Source organism: Mus musculus, chromosome 12 (genome assembly GCF_000001635.26).
Source record: "Mus musculus strain C57BL/6J chromosome 12, GRCm38.p6 C57BL/6J".
Classification (NCBI taxonomy): Eukaryota; Metazoa; Chordata; class Mammalia; order Rodentia; family Muridae; genus Mus; species Mus musculus.
The window spans coordinates 16,581,919-16,604,140 of NC_000078.6; the positions used below are offsets into that span (position 1 = coordinate 16,581,919).

The 22,222-nt window shown below is 48.8% G+C and overlaps 1 protein-coding gene across 18 annotated transcripts in view; it reads right to left on the bottom strand.

Annotated features, from left to right (window-relative positions):
* Positions 1-22,222, bottom strand: part of Lpin1 (lipin 1) — a 118,235-nt gene that overhangs the window by 46,250 nt on the left and 49,763 nt on the right. For 4 of the 18 annotated variants that reach the window (XM_030246559.1, XM_006514987.4, XM_006514983.4 and 1 more), the window contains exon 1: positions 7,800-7,914. The exons of 8 other annotated variants lie outside the window; for them this stretch is intronic. The gene's annotated coding sequence lies outside the window, so the exon portion shown is untranslated. Of the gene's footprint in view, positions 1-2,589; positions 2,734-7,579; positions 7,915-22,222 lie in introns of those variants that run through there. 6 more of the 18 variants (NM_172950.3, NM_015763.4, XM_030246560.1 and 3 more) reach the window with 4 other exon arrangements.

Below are 22,222 nucleotides of genomic sequence, written 5' to 3' on the forward strand. Positions count from 1 at the left end.
ATTCGTGCCATAAATACTTACAAGTCGGTTTAATTATGTGTCCATTTGGTAAAACATTCGGAGTGGATGTCCCTCACGTCAGTAACAGATCCCCTCCTACGGCCTGTGACCTCCCCAGCCGTAAGCTTTTGATCAGGCCTACATGTAGGGTTAGCCATGCACTCTCTCCCATGGAGCACTTCAGATCCAATCAGGAAGCAGTTGGTGTCCGCGCAAGCATGCCACTACTCCAACATGGGCATAGCTTACAAGTCCAGTCGGTACTGTAGTACGCAGGGCCCATGCCCAGGGCGATAGTTATGACAATTGGATAGTTCTCCAACAGTCGGCCTGTACTGCATTCTGACACTGAATGCTAGCCAACAGGGAGATGATGGCTTCTATCAGTCTCTGTCCAATCCCTGCCTGCCCACCTATTCTCTGACAACTGCAGGGGACACATATGCTAGGGAGCTTGCCCAACCAGCCAGCCAACCACCATCCTCAGCAAACCTTTGGAACTTCTACCCTACTGGGCCTGGCACTATGCTTGTACAAAAGACAGGGTTAGAGAACAGATTCTCCTATAACCAAAGTATCAGTCCGTGATAGCACATCCCTGCAATCTCAGCACACGGAAGGTGGAGACAGGAGGACAGCGATTTCATGTAGCAATCCTGTGCTACGTGAGATCCTGCCTCAGAAAATAAAACAGGAGATGCAGAATTCCCCCAAAGACCCGCAATTTAAAAAGCATGATGTCGCAACCCTCACATTCTTCCACAGAATGCCACCCTCCACATTACACTTAAGATTTTAACCTTTGCTGAGTCTAGCAAAAGAGAAAGTCTCAACTCTCCAGTCCTGTGGGATCATTTTTAGGGGCATTTTTTCCTCACAATATCTGTCCTATATCCAATCTCACATCCCTGTGCCTCGCTCAATAGCCCTGTAGGTAGAAGGCCTGCCACAGGAAGAAACAGGAAGGTACATTCAAGCATCCCAAAGCAGATACTCGTGATCACAGGCTTGGGGCCACGCTGTCAGACCAGAGGCAGGCTCACTAGAAGCAGACCCTAGTCTGGTCCAGTCAAGCCCTCTTGTGACGTCCACCACAGCATCCCCTAATTCTACCCTGCTCCTGCTGGGGCTGGGCTTATCACTGAGCAACAGACCAAGGTCTTGGGCAAGGAAGCCCCAGCCCAGGCCAGCTCAGCTAAGACCGACTTTGAAATTTTCCACAACGTGGAGCAAACACAGCTCTTGCCGCAAAGAGAGTCCAAGATGGTTTATTATAGAGCGGCTGCAAGTGAGCACGCACTGACAACACAAGTTCCCCTGAGTCCTGTGTTCCACTGCCAAACAGTTGCATGAGACTGTAGCAGTCACAGGACACAGATGTCATGCATAAAGATGTCTGCCTGATCATTGATTGAGACCATATAAGCAGGGGGCAATGAAGACAGAAAACTCTGCTGCCAGGTTTGAAGTGTTATACAATGAGATCCTTAACTTCTGAACTGGTAGAAGCCAGTGCAAGAATATGATCGCAAGGTATTGATAGTCAAAAGGAAGTTACATCAGTGTGGTGGTTTGAATGAGCACCCTCCCCCACAGTATTGGGCATTTGAATATCTGGTCCCCAGTTGGTGGCACTGTCTTGAAGAGGCTGGGGTGATGTAGCCATTACTGGGGGTGGGCTGTGAGATTTAAAAGACTCCCTAGGCCTGTCCAATCAGTGAGTTCTGGGTTCGGTGAGAGTCCTGACCTCAGTATGATCAGGAGAGAGAAGAAGACACCCAATGCCCACTCGTGGGCTCTACCTACATTGTCTTAGTTAGGGTTTTACTGCTGTGAACAGACACTGTGACCAAGGCAACTCTTATAAGGAAGTACCATAAATTCATATTCATAAAGTTCAGCCAGTGGGTACAGTGTTTGTCTGGCATGCACAAAGCCATGGTTCAGTCCCCAGCACTGTATAAACCAGGTACAGTGCTGCAGCCTGCAGTCCCAGTCAGAAATCAGGAAAATCAGAAAATCAGAAATTCAAAGTCATCTGAGGTTTGAGGCCAGCCAAGACTACATGAGACCCTGCCTCAAAAAAAAAAAAAAAAAAAAGACTTTAAGTGCCAGGGACAAGTCCTCCCTAGGAGGCATGTGACGCACAATGACCTTTAGCAAACCACAGTGGGCTGAAATCAGGCAAGGCGGGTGTGGGCAGGGCCCTTCCTTCTTTGCCCCTGCCCACACTAGGCTCTCTTCTAAATACGCCCCGTGCAACTTTCTCTTTAAATGTTCTATACAATCAAACCACTAGACTTAAAGTCCCAAATTTCACTTCCTCCAGCTGCGCTGGCACTGAAAAGCTCTCGAGGAAGTGGGTAATTCCTTTAGCCTGTAGATAAGCAGCCAGACTAAACCTCCCCAGGCCGAGGGCCTCCCACGGGCTGGGCCGTAATCCCATTATGGCTGAGGTGTTTCAGCCTTTCTGAAAGCACTTGAGGAGGCAGAAAAGGGGAGAGGTTTGATTTGCGAAAGAAAGCAGATGGACTAGTCCCTCAGAAGGAAGTTCAGAGGAGCCGGAAGAGAACCAAGCCCAATGCTCACCTGTTTCCAATGGGCCTGCGTGAAGACACTGACCGGACTACTTTAAAGTCTGCTGGGGTTTATCTTCAAGTTTGGCAAGATGTTGCGCCTGGCAGGGATTTACATGCTGGAGACACAAGTCCAGGGCCCTGGCTCCAATGTGTTCTGAAGGAGAATTTCACCAAGTCTTACAGACTCCTCTGACAAGCCTGGAATTCTCTATACCAGTTGTTCTCAACCTTCCCAATGCTGTGACCCTTTAAGACAGTTCCTCTTGCTGTGATGACCCCCAACCTTAAAATTATTTTCATTGCTACTTCATAACTGTAATTTGCTACTATTATGGATTGTAATGTAAATATCTGATGTGTAGGATACCTGAGGTGCAACCCCTATGAAAGAGCTGAGACCCCCAGGTTGAGAATCGATGCTCTGGCATAAGCCAGGGCCTCAGGGAACTCTGCAGTCACAAAATACACAGATTTTTTTTTTCTTTAATGCTTCTCAGTTGGCATTCTGAACCAACACTAAGTTCTCTGAAATGCCATCTCTAGGTAAGATCTTCCTAGATAAATGTGGAGCTCATATTGGAAGGAAGCCCAACTTCAAGGCCCCAACCTGGAACTGGAGGCCACGTGCCTCCCTCATCAAGTGTGGCATTCTACAAGGGCTTGGCACAGCCACCACCCCAGCCTCAGACTGTCCCAGACACAGCCTCTGGACACCATCAAGAAGTGTCACAAGTCTCGTGACTCCTCAACTAGTTAGGATATTAGAAAAGTCTACACTTAGTCCAAACGCTGCATCTGTATCTGCCCCTCTCTCTATCTCTATTCTCTATCTCTATCTGCCAGAATTCAAAATCCTTGCCATAGCTCTCCTCTCCGCACACACTCTGTTAATGCCGTTCCACCACCTGGAATATTAAGGTCATGTGAGGGTGGCCTCAGGTCAGTCCTACTGTAAACTTGTCACAATCACCTAAGGGACTCATAAGACAGTTAAAAGACTCCAGGACAACCATGCAAGAGTAGTCACTAACCCAGACTCCCACATATATGCAAGTCAAGAGAGAGATGGCTCAGTCCATAAAGTACCTGTCTCAAATCACGACAACCCCAGCTTAAACCCAGCATAAAAGGCTGGCACAGCCCACTGGGGAGGAACCGAGAGGAAACAGTGAGATCCATAGGACGTCCCAGGGCAGTGAATCCAACTCAATCAGTAGCAACAAGTTCAGTTAAGAGACCCTAGCTCAAAAGGTAAAGTCCCTGTGTTTGTGCACATGTATACACCCACCCACACACAAACTTTAATGCATGCATATGTACCTGCCCACGCACACATACACATCTGAACACACACATTCGCTGCCCAGGCACACATCTGCATACACAAATATACCCACCAGTGTGCACACATACCCACACACAGAGATACACCCACTTGCACACACACACACAGACCCTTGCACACACATGCACAAAATGAATAATTTTTAAGGCCTTACAGAAGGCCCCGAACAAAAACATTCCATAAATACCCCAATAGTGAGAGTAGACTCACTCAGTGCTCCAGTCATTAACGGGACAAAGTCCCAGAAAGAACTACCCGACTGACACATACTAGCAAACCCCAGCAACTCCTTACCAAGAATTGATTCTACAGATCATGTTCTTAGAGTGTGTGTGTACACACAGGGACATGCGTGCACATGCCACAGCATGTGTGTGGACCTCAGAGGACAACTAGTGGGAATCAGTTCTTTCTTTCCACAGAACTAGCAAGAGTTCGTTCTTTCTTTCCATGAATGTGGGTTCCAGAAATCGGACTCAAGTGAGCCTGTTTGGCAGCCGGCACCTTTACCTGCTGAGCCATCTCACCAGGCCCCAGAAACAACAGGATCTTTGTGAGTAGCAGTGATCACAGACTTGACTGTGATGGGGAAAAGCAGAAATCACTTAGAGACCTGTAAGGCCCTGGATTAATAAATTATGGACCATCCACATTATATATGGAACAGTATGCATCTACTAAGAGTGGAAGGAAGTTGTATGCTCCATAAATATCCACACTCCCAGGGCTGCAGTCAATCGGGTGCACAGGAGACTTTGACTTTTCTATAGACACAAGTATCGCTTTCACATCAGTTGTTAGTGGGGAGTCTGAGAACTCCTGTACACTTGGCCTCAGGGTTGTCATGTCAAAGAAAACTACTCAGCAGAAAAGGGACGTGAAGCAGCTGTCAAAATGGCTCACCAGACAAAGCTACCTGCTGGCAAACCTAAGGACCTGGGTTCAAGCCCTGCAGCCCACTGGCATAAAGGCAGGGGCAGAGAAAAGATTCTATGAAGTTGTCCTCTGTCCTCCACACTCATGCTGTGACATGCTTAAGCTCTCTCTCTCTCTCTCTCTCTCTCTGTCTGCCTCTCTCTTTCTCTCTCTCTCTCTCTCACACACACACACACACACACAGACACACACAAGCTGCGACGTGCATAATCACACACACACACTGATTTCTGAATACTGCTTTTAACAAGGTTCTCATTAGCCTTCATTTTAAAAGAAAGGAAGCCCCAGTAGCAGGGACAACTAGGATCTGATCCCTGCTCTGGGGCTGGAAGGTCTTCTAAGTGACATAAGACTTGTCAGAACTGAGCTCTGGCAACAAGTGGGTATCATAATCCCAGGTAATGAGTGTCCTCAGGTCCCTGCCAAGAAGCACCCAGGGCCTGGCCAGCAGGAGAGAGACACATAGAAGACCCAGTGTGGCCCCTGTACTCTGTGACATTGCCTTGGGTTAGGACTTAGAACCTTACCAGCTCTTAACTATTAGCTCCCTTGCAGAGCTCAGGATCTTTGCTCTCCTTGGAAGCCCCAGTGTCTTTTCACACACTTGTGAGGGCCCTCTGTCCAGATACACAGCTTGGTCTAGAAGACTCTGCCCCTGGGACCTTTGTACATTGCTGTACTTCCCTGCAATCCTGCCTCGGTCGTTAGCAATGGTCACATATCCCCTGCGTTTCCAAGAGAATTGTGGCTCCATTCTGAGCCTGTAGGGTGGGTGATTCAAACAGCACCCACCACCCAGAGGTACTGGGAAGGAGCCTACGAATGGTCTTTCCTCAGTCTACATCCCAGGGAAAGCCTGGGTACTGACCCAACGGTAACAAGCAGCTCCAAAAAATACCGTACTAAGTCTCCTGTAGCAGAGTACTTCATGTGTGTTTAAAGTATGAAGGCTGTACCTACACACACACACACACACACACACACACACACACACACACACACACACACACACATGCAGAGCAGGGGACAGACACTACTGAATCAGATAAATACTGAGATATTGCAAGGATATATTCATGTTTCACAATAAACATAGTTTGAGGCAGGCAGAGTATGGTGGCACACACCCGTGATTCTAGCACCAAGAAGGCTGAGGCAGGATGACCTTGAGTTCCAGACTAGTCTGGGCAAGACAGTCAGGTCAAGAGGACAGCTCCAAGTTCACGTACAAAGACGTCCAAGTGCAGCCAATTCACCCACCAGCCTGCACCACTCCCTTCTGTTTGATTTTCAAAAGGCTCCAGAAACCAAGAACACCAACCCCATACCTAGCTATTCTGAAACAAGATACCTGTGCCCCTAAGCATTCCCACCCGCGTGCTTTTCAAATCAATTTATACCTTTATTGGTCCCTTACAGACCCTGAACCTAAGAGAGAAAAGACACACAAAAAAATGGATTCACAATCTAAGGTGGGGAAAGGGTGTGCCAAGTTATGGACCAGGGGCTAGCCTTGGGTAGCCAGGACCAGCCTAGCCCTATAAAGGGACCTCAGTGGTACCCTGGGCTGCCCCATCAGGGTGTAACAATCCGAAGTTGTAACAACCTGGAGCCTCTCGGTTCATCAGTCTAGTAAACAAAGGGTGGCCTTTCCCTCACTCTAGATAGGGAGGCTCCCAAGTGATGTCTCTGGCCCATGGATTTCCAGCTATCAGTAGTCAGTTGTCTTGCCATCTCCTGACCTTTCCCTCTCTTTAGCCTGAAGCACTGAGAGCAATAGATAAGCAAAGACCCACCCCAGCCTCCCCAGCAGACAGCACCCCACACAGAACAGCAACCAAGGATCCTATCTCCTTCATCTGAACCCCAACTTATCACCCAGGCAACAAGACTGGGCATGTTGTCCCTTTCAATAAAGTGACAAGCATCATAAGAACATTGCTGACTGCCACCTAAAAAGGGTAGAAATCACGTGAGGTGGGACAGCCACCAAGACAAAACCAAGCTCAGCCCCAGGCTTCCCAATCCAACCACCAGGCCCTACACAAGCAGGAATAAGGGCCAAAACACACACCCACACACAAAACCCGTGACAGCAGAAGCGCGCTGTCGGCAAACAGGAAGCTTTGTCAACACAGGGAATCAACACAGTGGGATCTTTCAGCCTTTCTGGGAACACTAGAAAGTCCCCTTAGTGGTGCAGATATTAGTCCTTAACTGCTTTCATTCATAAAACGTATTTTATGGAACAAAGGATAGATAGTATATGTGTGAATCCCCATGGGCCGCTATCCTCTCCTCCTAGAACCGTTACAGTCTTCCCCACAACTTCACTACCCAGTTGGAAGCTTTTTCCCACACGCCCCAGCCCAGCCCAGACCATTGCTTTCCTTCTTGCCTCCTGCCAAGGAGGGTGGGCGTCTGGAGCAACTACTGGCCACACAAATTATCAGCCAGCCACCTTGACTCTGTCCCCTTAATATGACTTAATATTAATACTTAATATGACTTCCAAAGCATTGCTTTCCCTCCCATATTCCCCCCGGCCTTTCCCAGATAAAAGTGCCTGCAGCTACTAAGGGAGCCACAGGCCCAGTGCCCACCAGACTGCAAAGCTGCAGAGAGGCCTGCTGCGAGCTTGATTATCTAAGAATCCCGGTTCCCAGTTCGCTGCCACCCAGCGGAGGCGTGCCCTTGGGCACGAAGGTCAACCTACCAGCCTAGACTCAGTTTCCTTGGCTGCAAAGCCTGAATCCTAAACCCTTTGGGATACGTCTCATCCGGGTCTCGGACCGCCACGGGGTCCCTGCAAGCTTCGACACCCCACGGGAAGGCCTGTGTCACAACACGGCCCACATCGCCTCCCTGCGGGGCCCCACGTCTCAGTAATGGGCTTTGGGGCGCAAGCTGGGCCCCGGGTCCCCATTGCTACTCACCAAGAGGATTCACGAGCAGGCGCGCACGCGTGTGGCTGCCTTTGTATGCAAACAGCGGGCCGGAGCGGCTGTCAGCTAAAGCACGGCAAGGGGCGGGGCCTGAAAGGAGGCGGAGTCTCCGGGGCGACGCCAGGGGACTCTGGAGGAGCGTGCTGCTGGGATGCTTTCAGAGCCCACAGACCCCCCCCCCACCCCACCCCACCTCCCACCTCCCTCTCATATCCCCGCCTCCCCCTTCCCATCCCATCCCTCCCCAGACTGGACTGTCTGCCTTGGCGTTCCAGGGAGTAGGCAGCCAAAGTCTTCTAATTCCACAGCCTGACCCTGTTTTGACCTTATGTCAGTTTACAATTAGTTCTTCCCCTGATGTGCCTGTCACAAGCTAGGGATCAATTCCTAATCTTAGCACTCCCACATCCTGCCTCCCTCCTGGCTAACATTCACCACCAGTCAGCAGAGCCAGGAAGGAATAAATAATAACAGACAATGCCAGGTCTGGGGGTGGAATGGCTCAAGTCAGACCAAGTCACTCTTAAGTGTCACGAGACTACTAGGAGACAAGGACTCCTATATCCCGGGCTTGCCTCAAGCTTTCTATGGGTTCCTGGATGACCCTGCACTTCGGATCTGCCTATCTTACCTCCCAAGTGTTGAGGTTACAGGCAATCCTACCCCCACCATGCCTACTTTATGCGAGCCGGGAATGGACCCCAGAGCTTCACATCCGCTAACTGAGCTACATCCAGGTAATAAATATCAAATTATATATACAACAACCCTCCGAAGAGTCAGTGCTTTCTGGGGGACAGAAGAGCAAAGACCTTGAGGAAGACTGCTGGAGAACATATACCTGGGGTCTCGTAGACCAACAGAGAGAGCCCAAGTATAATGTACCTGTCACCGGAAACTATATGCAGAAATATGAGTCAGAAATGGATGCCAGCCACAAGCAACCCAGGAGAGGGAGGTCAGAATGATGACGGGTGCGTCCCACCTTGAGAAAAACTAGTTCGTGGGGAGGTCCAGGGAGGAGTGGCTTGTGTACCCCAAACTGGTCCTAAAATCTACGAATCTAAAGGTGACCACGAACTTCCAATCCCTCTGCTTTCCGGTTTCTGGAATTACAGGTCCCCACCCCCACCCCCACACTGGGTTTCCGAGGCACTGGAGATCCCTCTCAAGGGATTCTGCCCACCAAGCAAGCTAGGACCCCAGTCCAAGACCAGGCCACCGAAGACCTGCAAGGGAACTGAGCCAGGCTGGGCTGCCTCCACCCCAGTGCTCAGGAGATCAGCACAGGCAGGGTGACTCTGAGCATAAAGACAGAGGTGGAAGCGCTCCAGCTGCACTTGGGGCAACACAAGTAGCCACAAGGGTTGTCTCCGCTGCCCACAAAGTCCTGGGGTTCTGGACCCCAGAATGAAGGCACCCTGCCCCACCTCCATCATCTCCTCCATCCTCCACACCCCCACCCCAAGGCCTTCCAGAAAGCATGTCTTACAGTCTTACATTCTGTCATCTAAATAAGGTCATTTTTATTATTATTATTTTCCAGATTTGAAGCAGGTGGAGGAGAATCTGAACACATAAAGTCCAGCCCAAAGCCCTTACCCCACAAATGAACCTGGGGTCTGGAACCCGCACACACAACCGCAAACGCACCCAGACAGCTCTGAGTAGCAAAGATAGGACCAGCTTTGCCTGCTGCCTATAAGAAGATCCCACAAACAGGTCACTTATCTCAGAAACATTCACTAGGTCACAGGAGATGGTCGCACTATACAAAAATTGGAGTCTCTGAAGCCCAGGTGTTCTAACCCGGCAAAGTCTGGAGCCCCCCTGGTGGGGCCCTAGGCAGTGTTTTGTCTGCAGCCACGCTCCTGCCGCTGAGCTGTGACTCAGCCAGAGAACTGAGGTGATCCCCTGAGCCAATCCCAGTACCTGCTGTGTTCAGCCCAAGTCGGAAGAGGGGAAATAACCTAATGACTCTAGCTAGAGGAGGAAGGAGCCAATCCTGGGCTCAGCAGTACAGCATCCTCGATTCCGTACTCAGTTTTACAATCCAGGAAGTGAGCGGAGGTGTTGGTTAAGCAGGTCCTTTGGAGGCTGGAAAGGAACTTGTTAAGTTCTTGGCCAACACTGACTAGATTTTCAATTCTAAAATCCAGTAGTCCTAGGAGTGGGAATTCTATAAGGACTTGGTGGCTGCAGCTGGCTCCCTGGTCCCTCAGAAAGGACAAGCATCATGCAGGCGTCCATCAGGATGGGACAACAGGCTATGCGGTGCTGAAAATTGCTCTTTTGCTAAACATGGGACCGCAGGTGTTCCTCGCCACACCAGGAACTGGTCCCTGCTGATGTGAATATAAAAACACCCACCCCTTCTAAATGAAAATCGGTCTCCTCAGTTGCTGGCAGTGACGGTAACTGTTAAGTCCTTAGGTTCTGTTTTCCTGAATGCTGCACGGCTAACCAGCATGCCTGGGCAGGTGTGGACAGAAGAGTGAGCGGCCCTCTTCATGAGACCCCCACAGCCACCATAGGTGGACCTCTCCACTCTAGTGGTCGGCTCTGCAAAATCACAGCAGAAAGTCTTGCAGAGCCACTGGGTGCTGTCCCAGAAGGACAGAGCACTAATGCCTAGGGCTTCTGGGAATGGGGGGCTCTTCAGAGTCTAAGGCTAGCCCTTAATAGAGGGCCCCCGGCTTTAAGGTACCCAAAGGAGACGCTGGCCCTCTGGAGAAACTAGAATTTCCCTAGGACTCCCACTCAGGGAGAAGACAATGGCTGAATGAAGCCCGGCATCCTCCTGGAGGAGGAAGCTTGCCTTCTAGGAAGAGAATCCCCACACACCTTCTTTGTTCCTCTTCCTGCTGGGGCCACACTGACTATGTCTCCTTCCTCTGCTCTTCCCCATCCCCCTTCTGTCTGACTGGCCCACTGAAGGCATGGGGGCAGAGCCCCACTTGTCAGGGAATTAGGATTGGCAGAGCCCAGGCTCTGACGCCAACCCCAGGTGACACAATGTGGCTTCTTCATCGTGGGGATTTCCTTACTGGGGTCCTCAGAAGCAAGGTGGGAACCTCTGGCCACCTGGTACCGCTTCACTAGGGTGAGGGAGGACAACTCGACCCAGCAGTGGGAAACCCCAGCAGAGACAGGATACAGCCCATGGCACTGGGCCTGGGCCTGGGGGAATTTCTGGGGAGAGGGTATAAATGGTCCTGGTTCCAAAGGCAGAGGAAGAGGAAAGTAATCTGGGAATGGCAAGGGGCAGGAACAAAGGCATCAGGGAAGGCAGACTTCAGTGTGTCACCAGGGCCATCTTAATCAGGGTGATGCTCCAGGAGAGCAAAAGGGGTAAGGGGGGGGGGGGTGTCAAAGACATATAAGGGAAGCTGCTAGCTGGCAGCAAGCACGCATCTTAGAGTCTGTGTTACTCCAATCCATCCCCCATCACGCCAGGAAGGAAATAGCACCCAGGCTCCCCTGGGACTCAGGCCTACAACATTGCCAACACACGAAGCCTTGGGCTGACACACACACTGTGGCCGTGTTCCCTAGTCATTTACTCAGTTCCCAGTCAGCACAGCGACCTGTGATGTCGTAGATTCCTGGGCTACATGAGGGTACCTGTCCTCAGTAAGCACACGGTCTCAAGTAGTGATCATATGTTCAATGTTGCTACCAGCCCAAGGGTTGTCCACTGACGAAGGGTCTGGGCAGTCCAGTCCCCAAGCAAGAGGATTCATCCCAGTCTGGGAGTCCTGAGTCCCTCTGGGCAAATCCAGGCCAGATGGAGGAGCTAAGGGCAAGGGGCAATCAACAGCGAATACAGAGAACCTGGGGTCCGTCAGAGCTGACAGAGTCTGGCCTCGGTGGGCAGGGACAATCGTAGCTACTGTGTAAGATGTCTCCCTCAGAGAAAGCAAGAGAGGCACCACCATAACGGTCTTTTCACTGTGGTCATATGGGAAAGATTCAATGAGCCAGGCTAGACCAGAAGGACAACACGGGACTATAGTGGTGCCAAGGTACAGAGTGAGGCTGACGGAGGTCAACGTCAGCATAGACTGGACGGATGAATTCTATAATTTAGGAAGAACGGATGCTGCTCTGGGAAGCTACTGACTACTTCACCACTTGCCGCTAGGGACAAACAAAATTCTCTGTCCCCAGTCAGCTGTGTCACCTGTGACCTTGTCAGGCCAGGGTGAGGGCACCAGTCCTGTGAGTCATATGTCTCAAGTCTCACATTGCCCAGCTAAGAAACTAGCTGTCCAGAAAGGGTGAGACAAGGGCAGGGACCCAAGAGTTCAGCGTGAGATGAGTACAGTCATAGTACCTCTGTGAATCCCAAGGCTGAAAGAGTCCTCCTGTATATAGAGTGGCAGACCAATAGACATAAAGTAAGGACAGCGGTGGCTAGCATTTAAAGGCTATTTCCAAGCCAACCCCGGCTCTAGACTCTGTATACCACATTTCTTTTTTAACAAGCCCTATAGAGTAGATACCATTTGCTGTCCCAGAGGAATAAAGAAAGTAAGGCACCAAGAAGTGGCTGAAGTCACACGGCCAGTTAACAGACACATGGCCAGTTAGTTGAAGCTAGACTTCATGGTATATACTTGTTGATCTGAGCCCTAGACCTTTCCCCTAGAGTCTCCTTAGTCCCACTGCTCCCTGGTCAATGGAATTCCATGTCGTCTTTTTCAGGGCAGGCCTGAAATCTGATAATGTAGGATATGTGACCTCCAAAGGGGTCATGACCCACAAGTTGAGAACGGCTGGTCTACAATTTCCCACAAAAAAAAATAAGCAACCTGGGTAGATACACAATATTTAGGGACTAAAATTCTGTGGGCCTGAGTTCCAGCCCAGCTCATCCCTGGCACAGGCATGGCTGAAGCTCAACTCCCTTGGCCATCCATCATGAGTGACCCAGCCTCGGCTCAGCATTTTGGTGCAATCAGAGGAGTTCCTGTGTTGGGACATGGATCAAGTAAAATTCTTGTCACTGGACCATCCTTGGTTCTCACTCAGCGTTCACAGAGACATATTGTTGATAATGATTGACAAGCATTTAAGAAAGAATGTCTACCATTCATCTTGCCAAACTGTCACTTAGAGTAGGTCAGGACACCCCAGCAGATGACAACACTCCGATACAGTAACTTGGTATCCAACAAGGTGGGAGTCTGTTAAGAAAGTGATCTTCTCGCCATGGTGTCCGTGGGAGGTTTTAAGACCAGAACTCTCCTCACCTTCCACAGAGCGTCACCAAGCAAGTTGGTGGTATCTCTGGGGTAGACTTTTGGGGCCCAGCTCAGTCACTCGTCTGAGCTTGCCAGGCCCAGGGCTGATGTCTCAATGGCCTCTGCTCTGTGACCAGCCTGTGCATTGAGCTCACAGCCAGGAAAGATTGGGGAACATCTCACCTCTTGAGAGGAACAGCCCTGGGTCTTATTGAATTTGCTCTGGTTGCTTCCGATCACTGGCACATCCAGGGGGAAAGGACTTTACATTTGTGCAATAAAATTAACCTCAGATTTATGGGGAAGAACAAGCTATTTTGATAGATGCATGACCTGAAGCAGCACCCAGAAGCCAAGGGTTCATGGGACTCTCTCCAGACAAAGGCCCTCTCTCCGCGCACATCTTTCTGCTTCTAGATCTCTATGACCCTGAATTCCAGCTATCACGTGCTCTGAATGTTTGACACCGATAAGCTGTTCTACATCTTTTTCTCTTTAGGTGTTGATGCCTTTGCTTTTATGTTTTGATACATGGTTTCACAGCATAAACTATACAGAAACTCACCTCAAACTCACAGCATTCCTCCTGCCTCAGTTTCCCAAGTGCTGGAATTACAATCATGTGCCACAATGCAAGACTCCAGCTCATTATATTCATGTTAGCGTTGAATATTTTTCTATTGTTTACATTTTTAAAAAACAGGATCTGACTTGGTAGCCTTGGCTGTCCTGGAACTCACTATGTAGAGCTGGCCAGAGACTCACAGAACTCCTCCTGCCTACCTCCCATCGTGCTGAGATATAAGGCGTGCGTGGCCACACCCAGCTTCTATTCCACTTACTTTTACCCTGCTGTTTTGTTTAAGTTGGATCTCCTGTTCACAACATCAAGAAGCGTCTTCTTTTTATCCAATCTGACAAGCCCTGCATTTTACTGTGGTGGTTGGCTCTAACAGGCAACTTAACTGAGTGCAGAAACATCTAGACAGCTGCTAAAACCTTCCTTCCTTTGTTTTGTTCTGTTTTGTTTTGTTTTCCTTTCTGGGTGCATCCACGGGGGTGTTTCTTGGAGACAATGGCATCTGAGTCAATGGATCAAGAAAGAATGGTTTTCTTGTGGGTAGTCACCATCACTCATCTGGAGCTCTGGATAGAACGCTGTCTTGGTCAGGGTTACTATTACAGTGATGAAACACCATGGCCAAAAGCAACTTGGAGAGGAAAGGTTTTATTTGGCTTGAACTTGCATATCATAGTCCATCACTGAAGGAAGCCAGGACAGGAACTCAAAAAGGGCAGAAACCTGAAGGCAGGAGCTGATAATTCAAAGGCCTTAGAGGAGTGCTGCTTACTGGCTTGCTCCCCATGGCTTGCTCAGCCTGCTTTCTTACAGAACCCAGGACCACCAACCCAGAGATGACTCCACCCACCATGGGCTGAGCCCTTCTCCATCAATCACAAATTAAGAAAATGCCCTACAGCCCAATCTTATGGAGACATTTTCTCACCTGAGGCTCCTTCCTCTCCAATGACTATAGCTTGTGCCAAAGCAACATAAACTAGCCAACACACACACACAGAGAGAGAGAGAGAGAGAGAGAGAGAGAGAGAGAGAGAAGAGGACACCATTCTCCCCCTTCCCTCTCCCTCTCTCACCTACTGCCTTTGGACATATGAACTGCAGGCTTCCCTAGTTTTACCCCCAAACTGAACAATCCCATTGACTGCCGGGTCCTCTGCTTTCAGACTGAAGACTTATCAGCATCCAGTGGGCCCTCTTCCCAAACTGCCTGTGTTCTGTGGACTCCATTTCTCAGGAGAACACTGACAAACACCAGGCATTCTCATTTCACATCATTGGTGGCATGGTTGCTCCTGAAGAATAGCTATTTCAGGACCCAGAGAGATGGTTCAGGAGTTAAGAGCACTTGCCGCTCTTGCAGAGGACCCAGGTTTAGTTCTCAGCACTCACATAGTGGCTCACCACCTTCTCTAACTCCAGCTCTGGGGAATCTGACAACCTCTGTGGGTACCAGGTTTACAAATGGTGCATGTATATACACACAGGAAAACACTCATACACATTTTTAAAGAATAATTATTTTAACAGGGCATGTGGGCACATGCCTTTAGTCCTAGCATTTGGGAGGCAGAAGCAGACAGAACTGAGTTCAAGGCCAGCCTGGTCTATAGAGTGGGTTCTAGGACAACTAGGTCTACATAGAGATACCTTGCCTGGAAATAATTATCTTAGTGTGTTTGTCTAATATTCTACCATCTCTGACAATCCTCTCTGCTCATCTTATGGTTTGAGTATGAAAAAGCCTCTGTACTGGCTAGTTTTGTGTCAACTTGACACAGCTGGAATTATCACATAGAAAGGAACTTCAGTTGAGGAAATGCCTCCATGAGATCCAACTGTAAGGCATTTTCTCAATTAGTGATCAAGGGGGAAAGGCCCCTTGTAGGTGGTGCCATCTCTGGGCTGGTAGTCTTGGTTCTATAAGAGAACAGGCTGACATGCTAGGGGAAGCAAGCCAGTAAAGAACATCCCTCCATGGCCTCTGCATCAGCTCCTGCTTTCTGACCTGCTTGAGTTCCAGTCCTGACTTCCTTTGGTGATGAACAGCAATGTGGAAGTGTAAGCTGAATAAACCCTTTCCTCCCCAACTTGCTTCTTGGTCATGATGTTTGTTCAGGAATAGAAACCCTGACTAAGATAGCCTCCATGGATTCGTGTGTTGGAAAACTACTTCCCCAGCTGGTGGCACAGCATGCAGTTGTGTGATCTTTAAGGCATAGAACCTAGCCAGGCAGACATAAACCAATAGAGACACTAACTCAAGGGTTATATTTCTACCTGTTTCCTGTTCTACTATCTCTTTCCTGGTGCTGCAGAACTGTTGTAAGTGGCCTCTACATGCCCCATGCCCACAAAATTCCCAAGCACACCTTTCTCACCACAGTGGACTGGACCTTTTGGGACTGTGGACCAAAGAATATTTCTCCCCTCCCTTCAGTTGCTTCTGCTAGGTGTTTGTCACAGCAAACACAATTACTGAATGACTTCTTCCCATATTGCAATGCTTCTTTGCATGCCCCGTGTTTTTTGCAAGGACATTTTGCCTTGTGGGTAGCCAGGTTTTGTTACATTCCTTTAAGCTTTATTGGGCTTTGCTCTGAGATGCAGGTAAGACACTTGAGCTTAATTGAAATCTTCTGAGGCATGATGACTTCAAGCCTGGCTCCTGCAAATCTGACATATGATCCCTGTCACTGATGCTGTGGGACTCCCTTCATGGTCCTCTGCCCAAAGCTCTGCATTGTAGGGAATTCTCCCACCCAGGATGGCTGCTTTGTTTACCAATGAACACCATTTCATTCACTAAGATCATAAGACAACCAACTATACATGGTAATTTTTGGAAATCAAATTGCAATCTCTGAAAAGGTTATAGTCACAGTGACTGGGGATGAGACCTGCTTCCGAAAGAGCTTGCTTCATGTGTCTTGGTAAAGGGCTCAGATCCTTTCCACCGGGACCTTCCCCATAGGGTTGCTTGAGTTGACATAGCTTTGGCTTCCCCAAGAGTGGTGGGTCTAAGAGAGGGCAAGGTTTCCACCTTGCCAGAATACTTTTTATGGCCTAGTTTCTTGTTAAAGTCACACCTGCCACCACATTCTGTTCCTGAGAACCACGTGAATAAGCAAATCCAGCCACACTTGGGGGAAGTAGGATCGGACTCCTCACGTTGAAAGAATCACCAGCAACCCAGATTATCCCAGGCCTGGGTCATCTCTGGAGACGGTTACAACCAGAAGAAGCACCTTTGGCAGCTTCCATTAATCGTGTGCAGACTGAGCCTCAGACAGAGCAAAGGAGGCCCTCTACCAACCTCTCTCAGGCTGCATCCTCTCTGCATGTTGCCCTGCCAATCCTAACACCCTCAACTCCAAACTCTCCTTTTCTTGGGAAGCCCTCGAGCACTATTTAGGGCACATCTTCCAAACTGAGCTTGCACACTTAATTTTTTTAAAGGTTGTATGTATGTGTGTTTTGTGGCACATGTGTGTGAGTTCCCAAGGAGGCCAGAGGAGATCATTATCCATTGGAGCTTGGATTCTGAACCACCCAACATGGGTGCTGGGAATCAAACTCTAACCTCTGGCACAGCAGCAAGATACCTGCTGAAGTCTTGTTTGCTTCCCTGCTCCCTCATCATGGCCTCCACTAACTGCTGTTTCAAACATCTGCCCCTTCTCTGGCTGTTCAAGGCAGTGGTCTAAGTTTTTCCCTGTTGGTCCATCAGTGCCATAAGTGGCCATCCCTGGTAGCTGTAGTGACCTCTGGAATGAAGCAATAGAGGGAGAGTCAGCCAAATGGAACCTTCTTTTCTCCCTGGTTCACTTCTAGACCAACGGCCCATTTCACCAGAAGACACCTGCATTGCTGCCTTAGAAATGACCCTTTGGGATATACTTTAGAGCAGAATGTATACATGTAGTTCTGCAGGCTTCTCCCTCCAGCTCTCCCTTCCGCCTGTGTGAGCACTGCCTCCCTGCCTGTTAACTATTTCAAATGAAATGTGTACCAGCCAATCAGAACAAGTGTTAGCCACAGCAGGGCAGAGGTCTGCAAGGTTGCTGAGCAGGTTGAAAGAAGCATTCTTTATCCCCTCTCTTGGGGACTTCGAGCAATGCTTAAAACTGGCATTAATTAATCTAAGATTTAGTTGTTGTCAAGGTTGTATCAAATATATACTAGGCCAATCTACTCTATTAACATTTTTCAGTTGGGTTAAGACAGGGTTTCATACGAGGTAGGCTAGCCTCCAGCTTGCCGTGTAGCCAAGGCACAGGCCACTATGGTGAGCTTTTACAATGTTGGAGAGCAAACCCGTGTCTTTATGCGTGTGAGGGGAGTAGTCTACCAACTCAGCTACTTCCCCAGCCCCTAGATGGAGTCGCTCTACAGCAGAGGCTGGAGAGATGGCTCAGCAAGTTAAGAGGTGCCCTTCCCAGCCCACAGCACCCAGCACATCTTAGGAACTCATCTGGCCTCTGTGGACATGGGGGGAAAAAACTACTTGGAATTATTTTTAGCCACAATGGAGAAAAGTATCTGCTGGTAACTAGACATTTATGCTGCCTCCAAATTCATACATTGACACACTCTCCCACGGTACCAGAGGGCAGGGCCTTCAGGAAGTGAACAGGTTTAGCTAAACTCAAGGGTGGATCAGAGCTCTTACGAGACCAGAGGAAACCAACCCTCACCAGAACTATACCATGCTGGCTCCCTCATCTTGGACCTCCATCCTCTGGAGAAATGAATTGCTGCTGCTAGTTTCCTTTCTTACGATCTGGAAGGACTTAACAGCTTGTTAAGCAGACAGAAAAAGCTCATTTTGATAAATAGATAAATAGATAGGTTCTAGGTGGTTCTGATCTGCAAAGCCAACCTCTCCAGAAGATATTGCTGAGGTCATTTAGTCCTTCCTCAGAGCTGGTCAGCAAGCCAGAGAACCTGAGTAACAGCCTTGAATGTCAATCAGTGAGCTGTCCAGCAGCCATCCAGCAATGATAAAACATCCAAGTCATCCCTGAATAATTGTTCAGCTACTGGGAGGTGGTTCAGTAGATCGACCTTTGCACCACTTAAGATAAAAATCTTCAAAGCCCAGGGACAGAATCATTAATTATCTCTTAAGAAGCAACAAGGAAACTAGAGAGATGAGGTTTGCCAGCAAGTGATAAGAATTTCAAAGTTGCCTGTATAAATTACAGTTGCCACTTGCCACCTGGACACCCCTCATGGTTAACCTAGACCCTGGGGTTGGTAGGGAGAGGGGCTTCCTGCTTTCCCCCATCCCATGGGGTTCGATCGCCGTGTGCTGAGCCCACAGGAGAGGCTCAGAAGACTTAATCAACAAGCCAGGAGGTGACTGCATAAGGTTGGTTGAGCAGAGGAAAGGGTGAGAAGACTTCGGACAACTTCCTGGATTTAAATACACTCCTTTGTACATAGAAAGGCGACAAGAAATTTAACATAAGACACAGTATTAATGTCATATACAGATAAAGTTCCACGTATCTAAAAGGAGAGTCAAAATGCTGGGCAAACCTTATCCTCTTCCCGGGCAGCCTGGGAACACTTTCTCAGCCTTCTGGCTCTGTCTCCACCCGACCACCCTTCTGTTTAGTGAATGGAGCTGTGTAGCTCCTTTATCCTTGTGCACTAAGGGAAAGAGATGGCCTTCCCTGTTTTTCATGGAGCTTTTACAGCAGCTGCTTATAAATTCTTTCCATAGCCTTTTGAGAGGCACGCGTGCATGTGTGTATGTGTGTGTGTGTGTGTGTGTGTGTGTGTGTTATGAGCTCAAGTGCAGGAACATGCATGCAAAGGCCAGTGGTTAGCATTAGGTATCTCCCTGTCTTGCCTTCCGCATTTTTGAGAGGGGCGGGGGTGGGGCTGGGGCTTATTCTTTACGAGACCCTCTTTTAATTCATGGACAAACACACAATGTCTTTTGCTGGCATAGAATTTTTGAGTATAGGAAAAAAACAAAGATTTAAAAATCAAAAAAGATGGCCTTATGTCTCTGCCCTGCCTCTCATCAATTGTGTGACTTTGGTCAAGGTACACCTGAACTTCAACTTGATCATACCTTTACAAAGAGCTCTCTCGTAGCCTCCTGCATCGTTATTTTTGATCAAATGGAACTTGTGGAGTGCTTACGTGTGTCCCTAAGGTGGGTCACACAGGCTAGAGAGTGACACAACAGTTCAGTTACAGTGGTGAGGAGTAATCCTGATCTGTGCTTTTGCAGGCCTGCCCCCTCCCATAGGTGAATGTGTGTGTGCACGTGTGCGTGTGCGTGTGCGTGTGTGTGTATGTGTGTGTGTGTGTGTGTGTGTGTGTGTGAGACTGTAACTATACATATATATATATTAAACCCATAGTCACCTGAGAAGCTCCCTGGAAATACAGTAAGATAGAGGCAATCTGTTGATTGTAATTTTGCTTGGGAATAAAACTCTACAGAGTTCAAAGGGCAACTTTGTCAAGTTTCAGGAAGGGGGTAGACCCACAGAGGACCTGCCCAGATGACCCTGAGTGACTGTGGAGCTGAAAGAAGGTGGGTGAGAGTTCTGGTGGAGAACTTGAGGCTGGCCTTCAGTGAAGTCCTTCAGGATGAAGCAGATCTGAATGTCACCGCCACTCTCCTACTGTGCATGGGCATCTGTCTTCACTACTGTTCTATTGCTGTGACAAGACACCATGATAGAGGCAAAAGGACGCTTGCTTACAGTTTCAGAGGGTTAGTCCATGGTTATCATAGCGGGGAGCACGGCAGCAGACAGGCAGGTATGGTACCGGAGCAGTGGCTGAGAACTGCAGGATATCATTTGGCTTCAGATCCACAAGTTGGAGGCAGAGACACAGAGACAGACTGGGCCTGGCCTGGGCTTTTGAAATTTCAAAGCCCACTCCCAGTGACACACCTTGTCCAATAAAGCCACACCTTCTAATCCTTCCTCAATAGTTTATCAGGTGGGAACCAGACATTTAGATATATAAGCCTACAGGGGCCATTCTCCCAGTGATATTGAAGTATTGTTTGGAGAGGCCCACAAGGTTGGACTTGGCTCCTGTATGCATGCACACACACACACACACACACACACACAGAGAGAGAGAGACAGACAGACAGACAGACAGACAGACAGACAGACAGACAGACAGGAAGAGGAAGAGAGACAGACAGACAGACAGACAGACAGACAGACAGAGACAGACAGACAGAGAGACAGAGAGAGAGAGACAGAGAGGGAGACAGAGAGAGACAGAGACAGAAGAGGGAAGGGGCCATCCTGGTTGTTGTCTTGGAAACATTTCAATATGAAACTCAAGTTCTATAGAAGCACAGAGATGACTTGTCTTTTGTATTTGGTGATTTCTTTGACTGAGTATATAAATTCCCTTAAAAGTTAGGCTTCACCAGAGCATATTTTGCCACAAAACACAGATCCTGTTTTCTATTGCTAAATACTTGGTAAAGTAAAGGAATTCATAGGGTCGCAGTTTTGGAAACTTGGAAGCATGATCTATTCAGTATCCAGTGAGGGCCTCCTTGACTGGGTAACAGCATGGCAAAGGATCAGAAAGAAATATGGGCATGCAAACAGGGGGCAGCCTTGCTTTACGGCAATCCAGCCCCATTAGTACTAACTCTCCCAAGTCAGCCAGCAACAATCTCTTTCTGGGGTTGTGCCTCTCTAACTAGGCCCTGCAGGATATCATTTGGCTTCTGAACTATGCAAGGGTGGAGAAGAGAAAAAGAGAGGGAGAGGAACAGGGACAGGGACAGGGACAGGGACAGGGAGAGATGAAAATGAAGATGGAGAAAAAAGTCCAAAGGAAACCAACTAACGGAGCATGAATGGGAGATATCTAAAGGGCTATTGAGCGCTTAGGGAGATGGCTCCGTGAATTAAAGTGCCTCATATTAAAGCAAGAGGACCTAAGTTCAAATCCCCAACACTCATGTAAAAAGTCGAGCATGTCTGCACCAACATCTATACCTCCAACTAGTACTAATGGAGACTAGGGACAGAGGGGCTCTCTCCAGCTTCCTAGCTGCCAGCTTAGCTGCAGATTCAGTAGGGAATAAGGTAAAGACTGGTAGACCAAGGCACCCAGCATGTCCCTCTGGCTTCTATTACACACATAGGCACCTACACCATTACATGCAAGTCTGTATGTACAACACATACACACACACATAAACACACACAAAGTTAAAGCAAATCGACAGAGCCATTGAAGCCTCGTTACCCTCCACCCTTCCTGGCCTCATGTACCTTAGTTGCATGAAGAAAGTCTCTTCTGCTGGAGAATAGGCTGTGACGACCCCATCTGTCTTCCATCAGTTTCACAGGAAGGTCCCTGCTTGTGAACTCTTTAGTACCCCAGTGGATTGTTCCTTTTTTTCTTACTGTTCTGTAGGTGTCAGTCTACTAAGCCAACCCTCTATGGTAGTGATTAGGGTAGACATGACTGGCTCCCCGAGTCTCCCTCTTCCTGTTCTTTCTTCCCCATCCTCCCTCCCCCCAGTCCCCCCCCCACACACTTGTCTCCCCTTCTCCAGCTTTCTTTCATGACCA